This window comes from Clupea harengus, unplaced genomic scaffold (assembly GCF_900700415.2).
Source record: "Clupea harengus unplaced genomic scaffold, Ch_v2.0.2, whole genome shotgun sequence".
NCBI classification, from domain to species: domain Eukaryota; kingdom Metazoa; phylum Chordata; class Actinopteri; order Clupeiformes; family Clupeidae; genus Clupea; species Clupea harengus.
In genome coordinates, this window is record NW_024880098.1 from 20,878 (window position 1) to 35,168 (window position 14,291).

Below are 14,291 nucleotides of genomic sequence, written 5' to 3' on the forward strand. Positions count from 1 at the left end.
CCTTCCATGTCTATTCTTCATAACAGTTTACTAAAGTTTTTGAGTGCAAAGTAATCTCGTTACGGCAGGCTATCAGGTGTGTGTAGCTTACATTGTAATATCGTCTCCCTCTATGCTGATGGTGATACCAAGGCTCTTAACCTGTTTGGAAACAGGTATGGTGGCTTCAGCAGTGAGTGAACAGATATCCGTTTATATTTAGTGAGGAGCAGCTCAGTTTCACTACTGTTGAATTGTAGGTAGCTGTTTGCCATCCATATCTGTACATCATGGAGACAAGCAGTGAAGGTACTGAGGGGAGAGCAGAAGTGGGCCTAGTGAACGCATGAAGCTGTCTATCGTCCACATATTAGGCTGACAGGTCTTTCTGAAGTTATTTGCGTTTCCGCTCATCATTCGCTTGCAGTTGGCTGTTCTCAACTGTCGATGTTGTTGACTCGTGGCTCGCCGGCACGCTCCTCTGTTGAGAATCATGGTTGTAATACAGTGGTGTGGTGTCCCTCTGTTGAGAATCATGGTTGTAATACAGTGGTGTGGTGAACATGTGTTGAGAATCATGGTTGTAATACAGTGGTGTGGTGAACATGTGTTGAGAATCATGGTTGTAATACAGTGGTGTGGTGAACATGTGTTGAGAATCATGGTTATAATACAGTGGTGTGGTGAAAAATGTGTTGAGAATCATGGTTGTAATACAGTGGTGTGGTGAACATGTGTTGAGAATCATGGTTGTAATACAGTGGTGTGGTGAACATGTGTTGAGAATCATGTTGTAATACAGTGGTGTGGTGAACATGTGTTGAGAATCATGGTTATAATACAGTGGTGTGGTGAACATGAAGCAGTTTTGCAACAACAAGTGTCATGAGGTCCGTCTGCAGGAGTGAGTGTCTTGTTGGGTCAAACAGACCAAGGTCAGTCTTCGAGGCCTACGTGCAGAGAGGCCTGTGTGCACAGACGGAGGCCTAATTACCAGGCAGAGAGGCCTGTGTGTAGGGAGGAAGGTCACACAGTTTCCAGGTGCAGGCTCACAGAGACAGCCACATATTAATTAAAATGTTTATGCATAAGGGGATGCAGAATTCATCAGAGAGCAGGTAGAAGTTCCCACGAAAGAGCCATGCCATCATAACCGGGAGGGTAAAACTACTGATAAGGACACAGCTGCTCGCATCTTGAAGATGTTTTGGCAATTAGTGAGCAGAATATTCTGGTTGGTTCAATTTGGATAAGTTTTTAGGCTTTTGATTGGAAAAGCATAGTGACGGAATATGCCCTTTAAATAGTTAGTGCGCTGGGTTTTTGACAGAGCTGCTCCATGGACCACCACTCTAGATTTGAATGAAATGTCTGCAGGATTGAATAAAACTTTAGTTCATCGCATTCAGTCTTCTGACTCTGATTGAGTATTAACTCTAAGATTTGAAGAGGTTGTTTTCGCTACAACACCTCCTCGTGCCAGTGGCATGTTCATCTTGTTACTGGGTGCCAGTGGCATGTTCATCTTGTTACTGGGTGCCAGTGGCATGTCCCTCCTCGTGCCAGTGGCATGTACTTCCTGATGCCACATGCTGATTAAAAGGTGAACCCCTTCTCACAGGCAGAGTGTGCACAGGTAGTGCTGGTAGTCCATCCAATCATGTCATCTGGATCAATAAAGTGATTGGACTGGCTTTTTACAGCCCTGCAGCTGCCACAGATAACAGATTTTTTTTTTTTTGTCAATTTATTCATTGCTATCAGGATGATAAGAGGATTTCAATAAACGTAACAAAAATGCTTCTGAAATAAATCACACACACACACAAGAAAAAGAGTGCATTAGTGCACATGTGATCTGAACTCTGGCCTTCGACCGCTTTGACACAATGACCCTCTGCACGGAGTTCCTGCCCTGTGTTCCACATACACGACTATTCTAGATCTGGCCACTAGAGGGAGTTCGGTCTGTTTGTTATTGTGTCTGAAATAGGAGCAGGATCTGAAGAGGAACAGCCTCCAGGACTGATCATTCCATCCAAACACTCACTCATCACCCTGTCCTTTCCTGCTGCTTTCATATGTGACTGCTGATACCAACCCAACCACTCCACTCAACAGCCCAGCAGTACCATACAGATACACCCTCTCTACACAGCACCTGATTCAACCCATTAAATCTCTCTGGATGATCAGGATATGACTGGACCTCATCTCTCCTTTCCACCCTCCTGTTCTCCTCAGACAGATGGAGGTTTCTGTTTGCTGTGTTTGGATCCAGTGTGAAGTGACAGGAGTCCGATGGAGGAGCAGACAAGGGTTTCTGGGCTTGAGATACAGCAGGTTTTTCATTGGATGATCATTTGAGTTCATTGAGTGTGTGGGTGTCGGTGTGTTTGTGTGTGATGACTCGTTGTTGTTGTTGTTGTTGTTGTCTGGCCATCGTCAGAAGTCCCAACCCAGTAGCACCAGGAATGTAACATGTTGTCCTGCGTACGACTGAGATTGTTACCTTGGAAGCCTGATAAAGTGCAGGACTGATGAATGACAACGAGAGGGAGAGTTGTGTGCACACACCTATGCACTTTGTATGACACCATGTAAGAAATACTGAATCAGTTGAATTTCACTTATTTATTTATCCACCCACCAGAAATAAGAGTACATTAAGAAACATTTAATGCCAGTCTATAACTGAACTGAATATGTTTATTCACCATTTTGCACCAGAAACATTTTAAAACATACTGGTCTCATTATAACGGTATTAATAAAGAAACACAGAAACACATTTCAGACTCCAGGACTGATCATTCTAAAGGGGGGGGGGGGTGTGTGTGTGTGTTGGGGGGGGGGGGTGTTGTTATTTTATATGAATCTTTACGTGTGGGTGATGACATTTATTTCTGTGATTTTTTCTGTGAGGGAATGTTTCACATATAACTTAGATTTGTTTATGTGTGTGTGATTCTGTATATGTTTGTGCAGGTGTACATGTGTGAGTGTCTGTATTCAAAAGTTCAAAAGTGAGCATGGTTATGTTTGAGTGTGTGTGTGTGTGTGTGTGTGTGTGTGTGTGTGTGTGTGTGTATGTGTGTGTGTGTTTGTCTGAAAGGAGTCCTTTGTATGAAAGAATGATGTTGAGTTTGTGTAAGTATTTGAGTTTGAGTTTCATTTCATTCCTTTGTGTGAGATGAGTCCTTCGTATTGAAGGAACCAGAATTTAAGATTTATAGTTAATAAGGATATGCCATAGTCAATATTTCAATGTATCTTATACCTAGTTGTAATTGTTACTTTTATTTGGACCTAAGTTAGAATGTAATCATTTCTGGTTAGAGAAGAGAGAGAGAGAGAGTCTCATGAATACTGAGGGTGACGCCCCTGGTTCTCAGAGAGCATTTAACAGCGATCCTTCAATGGATAATCAGATAATCTTAGGTGAAGCTCTGTGAGTGAGTGGAACTCAGGCTCTGTCACACACACACACACACACACACACACACACACACACACACACACACACACACACACACACACACACAGACACACATGGCTTAGGTGAAGCTCTGTGAGTGAGTGGAACTCAGGCTCTGTCACACACACACACACACACACACACACACACACACACACACACACACACACACACACACACACACCACACACACACACACACACATGGCTTAGGTGAAGCTCTGTGAGTGAGTGGAACTCAGGCTCTGTCTCACACACACACACACACACACACACACACACACACACACACACACAACACACACACACACACACAACGGCTTAGGTGAAGCTCTGTGAGTGAGTGGAACTCAGGCTCTGTCACACACACACACACACACACACACACACACACCACACACACACACACACAACCACACACACACATGGCTTAGGTGAAGCTCTGTGAGTGAGTGGAACTCAGGCTCTGTCACACACACACACACACACACACACACACACACCACACACACACACACACACACACACACACACACACACACACATGGCTTAGGTGAAGCTCTGTGAGTGAGTGGAACTCAGGCTCTGTCACACACACACACACACACACACACACACACACACACACACACACACACACACACACACACACACACACACACACACACACACGGCGTAGGTGAAGCTCTGTGAGTGAGTGGAACTCAGGCTCTGTCTCACAATGGTGGCCACCGTTGTTCGAGATTAAAACCTGTTTCATGACTTACCATATCCAAGACTGGGTCTCATAATATATGGTATGAAATGAATTACCACCTCCTATACAGTTAGTATATAGGAGTGTAGAAGTGTTCCAGTGTCTTTGTATGTGAAAGTCTGTAGGTGTGATTGGTTGTATGGGTGTGTGTGTGAGACACAGAGACAGAGAGAGAGGCAGAGAGAGAGAAATACAGAGAAATATAAATGTCTCTTTCTTCCTCTCCTAGTCTAGACTATCTTTGCTGTGGGATGCTGCTGTAGTCTCTCCACCTGATCTACTTGTAGAATCCCTCAGTCTACACCTACTCACCCCAACCACACTGTCATGCATTTGTGTTGTTGTGTGAGATTCTGTGGTGTGAGGGGAGACAGGTGGTGTGAGGGGAGACAGGTGGTGTGAGGGGAGACAGGTGGTGTGAGGGGAGACAGGTGTGTGAGGGGAGACAGGTGTGTGAGGGGAGACAGGTGGTGTGAGGGGAGACAGGTGGTGTGAGGGGAGACAGGTGTGTAAGGGGAGACAGGTGGTGTGAGGGGAGGTGGTGGGTTGAGAGCGAGCGCCAAAGCAAGTGCTGCAGCTGATGAGGAGAACTGAGTTTAAATGAAGTGTGTGTGTGTGTGTGTGTGTGTGTGTGTGTGTGTGTGTGTGTGCTGATGAGGAGAACTGAGTTTAAATGAAGTGTGTGTGCGTGTGTGTGTGCGTGTGTGTGTGTGTGTGTGTGTGTTTGTGTGCGTGTGTGTGTGTGTGCTGATGAGGAGAACTGAGTTTAAATGAAGTGTGTGTGTGTGTGTGTGTTGATGAGGAGAACTGAGTTTAAATGAAGTGTGTGTGTGTGTGTGTGTGTGTGTGTGTGTGTTGATGAGGAGAACTGAGTTTAAATTAAGTGTGTGTGCGCGTGTGTGTGCTGATGAGGAGAACTGAGTTTAAATGAAGTGTGTGTGTGTGTGTGTGTGTGTGCTGATGAGGAAAACTGAGTTTAAATGAAGTGTGTGTGTGTGTGTGTGTGTGTGTGTTGATGAGGAGAACTGAGTTTAAATGAAGTGTGTGTGTGTGTGTGTGTGTGTGTGTGTGTTGATGAGGAGAACTGAGTTTAAATGAAGTGTGTGTGTGTGTGTGTGTGTGTGTGTGTGTGTGTGTGTGTGCTGTGTGTGCTGATGAAGAGAACTGAGTTTAAATGAAGTGTGTGTGTGTGTGTGTGTGTGTGTGTGTGTGCTGATGAGGAGAACTGAGTTTAAATGAAGTGTGTGTGTGTGTGTGTGTGTGTGCTGATGAGAACTGAGTTTAAATGAAGTGTGTGTGTGTGTGTGTGTGTGTGTGTGTGCTGATGAGGAGAACTGAGTTTAAATGAAGTGTGTGTGTGTGTGAGAGTGTGTGTGTGTGTGTGCTGATGAGGAGAACTGAGTTTAAATGAAGTGTGTGTGTGTGTGTGTGTGTGTGTGTGTGAGTGTGTGTGAGAGTGTGTGTGTGTGTGTGTGTGTGTGTGTGTGTGTGTGTGCTGATGAGAGAACTGAGTTTAAATGAAGTGTGTGTGTGAGAGTGTGTGTGTGTGTGTGTGTGTGCTGATGAGGAGAACTGAGTTTAAATGAAGTGTGTGTGTGTGTGTGTGAGTGTGTGTGTGTGAGAGTGTGTGTGTGTGTGTGTGTGTGCTGATGAGGAGAACTGAGTTTAAATGAAGTGTGTGTGATTGATGTGTGAGGGGGGTGGTAAATTCGTTACATCTCCTCCCGCACTTCCGTTTAGAACGCCATTTTAGGAGAACGGAAAAAGACACTGTTTCCTCTACCCATGAACTATAACAGCCATAATGAAATGTTGAACTGCTTAAACATGTAGAACCATGTGACTGCTACTGAAACTTGACTTGTGATTTGGAATAAAGTAAACTGTATAAAATGTGTTTGTGTCAAACTCACATTGTAGGAAATCCTCTCTGGTTGTAGGTTCAGGAGGCAAAATAGCCTGGACTTTAGTCACTATTGAGAGAGAAAGAATCATATTAGAAACAACACAGACTGGTGTAAATGTCAACATTGCATCAACCTTCTGTTTTTGTGATGGCAGTAAATGTGTGTTCTCTTGTTGAGGGACATTATGAGTGTCCAGCTTTTTCAACCTTAAAGACCCTCTTAAGACAAGTAAACATGGAGACACCTGCAGAGTATCTCAGCTTCACTGACATACAAAGGATATGTTACAAATATGTGACATTGAGAAATACAGGTTCCTGAAGTTCAGCATCACATTTAGCTTATTAGTACAATCCAGAGGGAAAGTATAGTAAGTCATTACATGTAAACATATGTCAGTAATGTGATTTACCTGATGCAGATATCTTCATGACTTCCTCCTTGCAGAAATTCTCCAGCTGCATCTTTAGTGAGGAGACCGATTTCTTCACAGCCTCAAAAGAGAGGCCTTGGTTCACAGAGATGCAGATAAGTCTTTAGACTCAGGTGCTTCACTGACTGACTGGAAAGTCTAAATAGACACACAGAGATAGAGAGAAAAAGAGAGAGAGAACAATAAGAGATGACAGAGATAGAGAGAGAGAGAGTGAGAGAGAATAGCTGTAGTTATGATCCCAAATGAATCGAACACAAATGGTTCCTGAATCCCAAATGAACCCAACACAAATGGTTCCTGAATCCCAAATGAACCCAACACAAATGGTTGTCCAAATGCCACTGGTTTGCCTTGACCTACATGTGGCCTGACCAAAGAGGCCGAGTGGCAGGCACCTGTGCACCTCAAGTGCCTCCAAACAAACTGTGAGCCATGATGTCAGGGCAGATGTGCTTTTATCAATTAACCACAGGTAGTGATATCACTCAATCCCCGTCTGTCTTTTTCCTACCAATTGCCATAATGATTTTGAGCAGTTTTCTAAAGAATGAAAATGTCTTCGTCATGTTCAAATGTTTTGAGTGATGAATACCAAAACTTTCTTCACACACTGAAACTGCATGGGGTAAGGTATCTGTTCAAATGCAGTGGACTGTGTTATAATAATAATAATAATAATAATAATAAGCATTTATCTGTAAACTTAGAGATCCTAGAAGAAAATTCAACAATATCTAGATTTAGTTAAAATTTCCACCTAGGAATATATTCAACATAAATCAATGCCCTCAAACATTCTGTGCACTAATAATCCATCATCAACACTTACCTTGAGGAAATGGATGTCATCCTCTGTGTGTGAAAGCTGCTCCAGCTCAGCATCTCTCCTCTTCAGCTCAGCAATCTCCTGCTCCAGTCGCTTCAGGAGTCCTTCAGCCCGACTCACCTCAGCCTTCTCCTGATCTCTGATCAGCTCTTTCACCTCAGAGCGCCTTCTCTCAATGGAGCGGATCATCTCAGTAAAGATCCTCTCACTGTCATCCACTGCTGTCTGTGCAGAGCTCTGTTAGGAGACACACAAAGAGGAGGAGTCCATCTAAAGCAGCCCACTCACTCAGCTCCTCCACACAGCCTGGTACCCACAGTGTGGCTCAGAGGAGCTGGGAAGTGGCTCAGTATTACAGACTCCTGTCTGGCTGACTGGAGGAGAGCCCTGATTGAGCCTGAAATGGCTCCTCCAGCAGCCAGCTGTTGTCCTCCTCTCCTCTGGTCAGTACTCACCTTGAGAGTCTCCACAGCCTTCCTCAGGTCCTGCAGCTCCTTCTCTCTCCTGGATTCTCTGCTGGATTTTACTCTGGGTCTTCCCCAAGTGTGTCTATGTTGAAGGAATACATCACATCCACAACAAACAGTTATGGTGGCATCATAATATTATTATTGTCTGATAGCATTCCTGCAAGTACAAGCTGTTTAAGCTACTGACCCTGACTGAGAGGTGATCTGTAGTGTTGCTGAATAGCTTATTGGTGAGACTCTGTTTCATTGCAAGGTTTGAGAAAAACACAAAATAAGTTTTGTCTTTGTGGAGCAAAAAAGAGAGAACCAGGAGGAACACTGATTTACTGACTTCACATGCAATCAATCTTTATTTATTCATATTTATAGTTTCTCTTGTGGAGTTGATAAACTTACTGCAACTATACCCTCACTGAGTGACCTGTGACCTCTAGGCAGTTGATAACCAGGTAATGTCATTCAGTCATAGTGTCAACCACCCAGGACCCAACACAATGCCATTTCAGCCCCATAATCACTGGGCTCATCTGAGAGGACTGCAGCAATATTGCAGGCAGAAACATGGACGGATTAAGAAACCACGGGCCCCTGGGCCTGGACATGTTAAAGGCCCCCTCCCTTCGCAAAAAAAAAAATTGTGCACTCGCAAAACACGCATGCACACACAAACACCATTAGGCATATATATATATTTTACCAACAATGTGTTGGATTTAACGGTCGAATTAGATACTTTGGCTATTGTATTGGGAAAGTAAACAGGTCAAAGTTTACTCTGTGACATCCACCTTCGGTGCACTGCCCTGCTATTGTTTCTGACATTACATGTGACAGGGCAACAGCCGAGTGATTCTTTTCCAAATTGAAACTGATTAAGACCTACCTGAGCAGTATGGGGCAGGAGAGGCTGAATGGGCTGGCTATCCTGTCCATTGAAAGAGCAAATCATAAATCACCACTTTTATGTTTGAAAGGCGTCGTTCGGCAAGTGTACTGGCTGTGCTCAGTCAGCTTGTAGGTCTTGGCGTTCAGATTCTGCGCCTAAACTAGCTATATCGTATCGTCTCGTCACATGATCAAATAGAGACTTGACATTGGCGAACAAGATACATATTACCCAGCAATCATCATTGCATATCTGTATATGACAAAAATAACAAATTAAACAAGAAATGATTCATTTCTGTCACGACTTCGGGCAACCGTTTGTCACATTGGCGGCCTCTGGTGGCCAAAGGACATTATGAACTAATTTGTGTCCATGTGCCTTTGTTGTCTTTGTGTGCCCTCACCTGTTCCCCATTGTGATTTGTGTTCTCACCTGTTCCCCATTGTGTGCTCTCACCTGTCTTGCGTTTTTGTGATTGTCACTTCCCTCTATTAGCCAGGGTATAAGTACCTGGCTAATCTCTGTGGCCCTTGTCGGGTCGTTAGATTGTTTTTGTTCCTAGACTGTTGTTGGTAGTGCTCTCACGCACTTTAGTCAGCAGTGCTCTCAAGCACTTAGTCTTTGTGCAAAGACACGCAGTGCCTAACCACACAGCTAGTGCTCTCACGCACTTTTTGGGCTTGGTCTTCTCCCAGGGAGACAAGTGTGTGGTTAAGGTACATGTCGCATCGCGGTTCTCAAGCCGCCTCAGGTAGCTCTGTATTCAGGTCCGCCTGAAAGCTACATTTTGTACCTCTTTAGTTTTTGGCCTTTTGCCTACACCTGATCTTTTGTGTTTTGGAATATCGCTGCTTGGAGTACATCTTTTGCGAATAATAAAGAAACCAGGTTTTGAACATCATCCTGCCATTGGGTCCTCTCATTAGCACACTGGGCTAAGCGCTGGTTCCCCACATCCAGCATCTCGGGTTCATTCCCCGAGAAAAGCCTGACAATTTCATTGAATCAGCCTTTTAATAGTTTCTATAGTGTATGTACGATAAGCATATAATTGTGTTATATATTGCTACTGATGATTTCCCCCTAAAAATTATGAAAACCATGACAGAGACAGGTTTGCCATTTTGAGGGAATATATAGGCTAGCATAAATTATCACAGATAGTCCATAAAAAAAAAATCTTCCCTGATCACTATCGCATTCAAACTAGTGACACTTGGACGTCCATATGTTCGAAAAAATGTATAAAGCAGGTTGTGCTTTGCCTACGAACCTTCCGCGCTGGCTGCATTGTCTATAGTTACGCCCCTGGCGTACATGTACATGTTCTAACACAGCACAGGTACACTCAATTAAAGCCATTAGCAAATGAACAAAATACACCTTTTTCAACCACAAATAAGAGATACATAACAGCGACTTCATGCAGAGGCTCTGGCTTAGGGGCCCCTTGAGCTCATGGGCCCCTGGGCCTGGGCCCGGTAGGCCCGTTCGTTAATACATCCCTGGGCAGAAAGCATGATGTGCCCATTTTAATATAAATTACTGTTAAATAAGAGAAGTATTACAAAATGCCAACAAACATAACACATTAAATGGTAATTTAGGCTTTGTATGTGTATTTGTTATTTAGATACAGTTAATATGTGACAGGAGATTATCTGTCTGATTTCTGTTTTTAAAATGGTATAGAATATAATTAGGCTATGTGTTTTCATTTCTGCATGAGAATACTGACAGTCTGAAGTTAACCATCTGGTTTTACAACTTCATTAGACAGGTGTGTTTTTATGTCATCGTTATTCTCTCTCTTCCTCACTCTATCATGGACCTAAAGAGGATGAGTCTATAGCCTGTTTTTCCTTCCAGTTGGAAACTCAATAGCCATCTCCTACCACACAAGTCCAATCTATCACCAAGAGAACTCCTGTCCTTACCTGTTTCTCTCTCCTCCCTGCAGTGGCTGACACAGTGTCATGGCCTTTGTGTTCATCCACCAGACAGAGCAAACAAACACAACTTTGGTCCGTACGACAAAATATCTCCAGAGGCTTCTCATGTTGGGTGCAGATCCTCTCCTGTAGCTGGCCTGTGGCATCAACCACCTTATGTTTTCGCCCAGGGTTTATGTCATTGTGAACTTTGTAGTGAGTTTCACAGTATGAAACCAGACATTCCAGACAGGACTTCACAGCTTTGAGTTTTGTCCCAGTGCAGACGTCACACTCCACATCTCCAGGTCCAGCAGTACATAGAACAGGAGCAGCAGCTTGGATTCTGGTCTTCTTGATCTGTTCCACCAGTTCAGCAACAATATTATTTTTGTTCAAAACGGGTCTTGGGGTGAACGTCTGTCTGCACTGGGGGCAGCTGTAGACTCCCTTCTGATCTTCCTGATCCCAGCAGCCCTTAATACAGTCCACGCAGTAATTGTGTCCACAGTGAATAGTTACTGGATCTCTAAGAAGATCCAAACAAATCGGACATGTACAAAGTTCGTAGTTATTTGGAGCCGCTTCTGCCATTCTTCGTTTGTGCTGTGTAACGCTTCACAGGTTTTCACGTAGTTTCGTTTCGCCTGAAATCGGTGCGTAACTTTCAAAACAACTTCCTCGTTGGGTGGGCGTGTTCGTCCAAACATCGTCATTGATGTCGTGTATTAGAACACTAGTGTAGTTCTCAAACTGATTAAGCAGTCAACTGGAAGGGCACACGGCAGAACTTATGAAAAACCGGAGTATTATTTATTTGTAACACTGTAACTACAGCATAGCTATCCAGGGCAGAGCAGAGCACTAAGGAGAGCGCCATAGTGGCTTTATGCTCTATGTATAATTACTATTATAGTTATATACTATTCGTGGGTTATCTAAATCACTGTTAGATACAAATGCAGGGAGACGAGGATGCAGCACAAGTTAGAACCTTTACTGGCGGGCGAATCTCTCAACTGCCAGGCATGAACAAACTATCACAGAACCCCGTAGTAGTGACAGTCAAACACAATCGAGCACCGAGTGCTCGATCCAATATACCACACAGGCTATGCTTAACTGCAGAAGCTTGTCAACTTCGCGGGCGAGACTGTACGTTATGAATAATATGCGTATGGCGTTAGGGACACAATGCATTAACATTAGCAAAGCACAGGCTACCATAGACTGGATAGGTGCAAGGCTACATTCTGTCAGTGTGAATCTCCTTAATATTATTTTAGACATATTTATCTTGTTTTAGATATTGTTCAAGATATTCAAGAGTAATCTGTGTTGAAATATCAAAGCGAATTTATAAAAACATTTTTTAAATCAATGGTGAACTGATCGCAGACCATGTCGCAGACCCCCTGCAATGCCGTCGCGGACCACCAGGGGGAAGCGGACCCCCGGTTGAAAAACCCCTGCTGTATTGTATTGTAACTGTATTGAAAAGAACGGGATGCTTTTCATCCTTTCCATGACCTGGTTGTGTATGTCCGAGGCCATCTCCGAAATCCGGCGACTTACTGTGTCGTTTGAAAGTGGTACTGTCCAGAGTTTTTTCGCAGCATTTTCCCCAATCATCTCGCGGCACATATAAAGAAATATAAAGAAAGATTGAAAAAAGTAGCGATCCTGGCACAGCGGCCACAAGCAGCATTCACTCACAGCTCTCAGGCTCCGCCCACACACTCAGTCCGTGCGCAAAACAGGAAGAGAGAGAGAGAGATAGAGAGAGAGAGAGAGACTGTGTGTGTGTGAGAGAGAGAAGGGCTGACTCAGTGCTGAATATGTTGAGCTTCACTGATCATTTAATATACTGACCCTCCCACACACACTGATCATTTAATATACTGCCCACCCCCAACACACACACACTGATAAATTAATATACTGCCCCCCCCCCCCCCACACACACACACACTGATCATTTAATATACTGACCCCCCCAACACACACACTGATCATTAATATACTGACCCCCCCCAACACACACACACTGATCATTTAATATACTGACCCCCCACAACACACACACTGATCATTTAATATACTGACCCCCCCCAACACACACACTGATCATTTAATATACTGACCCCCCCCCCCAACACACACACTGATCATTTAATATACTGACACCCCCCCCCCCCCCCCCAACACACACATCAAGAAAAAGAGTACATTAGGGCACATTGAATGCCATTTTATAACTTTTTATTCACCATTTTGCACCAGAAACATTTTAAAACATTATAACGGTATTAATAAAGAAATACAGAAACACATTTCATTGGGTATCAATTGTTGGATGAATATGGTCTCATTAAGATTTACTGTCATGGTACATAATATTGTGGTTGTCATATAAAACCAGATATCAGAACATGTATGCTGTAACAGAGGGACTAAACACTTGGGAGAGTGAGGTTATGCAACACAGAGCTCATCAAAACCTTTCACACACAATGTCTTATGTCTGCTGTGGTGATACTGCATGTGTTACAGCAGAGGTCTAGAGGTACAGATTTTGTAATAGCTGGGGTCCAGAGATGGGGGAATGGCTTCAGTCTGTTGTTGTCCCCAAGATCAGAGATTCTCAGGCCCAGCTGCTAGATCCCAACGTGTGAATGATGTGTTAAATGATGTGTGAGATGTATGACAGCATCTAGACATGTCAGTCACAGCAGCTTCACTGATGATCTTAAACCTAGCCCAAACCCAGGATAGAGTGTGTGAGTGAATGTGGTCTGGACTCTGTGCAGGAGGGTCATTGTGTCAGAGATGCTGTAGAAGGCCAGAGTTCCTGCCCTGTGATCCACATACACTCCTATTCTGGAGCTGGCCACTAGAGGGAGTTCAGTCTGTTTATTATTGTGACTGAAAGAGGAGCTGCTGCTGGTGAGGCACAGACTCCAGGACTGATCATTACCTCCAAGCCCACACTCATTACCCCATCCTCTCCTGCTGATGCTTTTATATGAGACTGATATAAAAACACACACCCCACTCCACTCAAACTCCCAGTAGCAGCGTCCAGACACACCCTCTCTACACAGCACCTGCTGATAATAATCAAATCTCTCTGGATGATCAGGATATGACTGGACCTCATCTCTCCTCTCCACCCTCCTGTTCCCCTCAGACAGATGGAGGTCTCTGTGTGCTGTGTTTGGATCCAGTGTGAAGTGACAGGAGTCTGATGGAGGAGAAGACAGGACAAACTTAGGTATTTATATGTGTTAGGTGTGTGTGTGGGGGGGGCGGGGGGGTTGTGGTTGTTATTTTATATGATTCTTTGCGAGTGGGGTGAGATTTGTTTATGTGTGTGTGATTCTGTACATGTTTGTGTAGGTGTACATGTGTGAGTGTCTGTATTCAAAAGTTCAAAAGTGAGCATGGTTATGTCTGAGTGTGTGTGTGTGTGTGTGTGTGTGTGTGTGTGTGTGTTTGTCTGAAGGGAGTCCTTTGCATGATTGAATGATGTTGAGTGTGTGTAAATATTTGGGTTTGTTTCATTTCATTCCTTTTGTGTGAGATGAGTCCTTTGTATATAAGAGTGTGAAAGTGTTCC

The 14,291-nt window shown here is 43.9% G+C and overlaps 1 pseudogene; it reads right to left on the reverse strand.

Moving 5' to 3' along the window:
• Positions 1–7,644: 7,644 nt before the first annotated feature.
• On the reverse strand, positions 7,645–11,332 carry LOC122131251 (annotated as a pseudogene).
• Between the last annotated feature and the right edge of the window lie 2,959 nt (positions 11,333–14,291).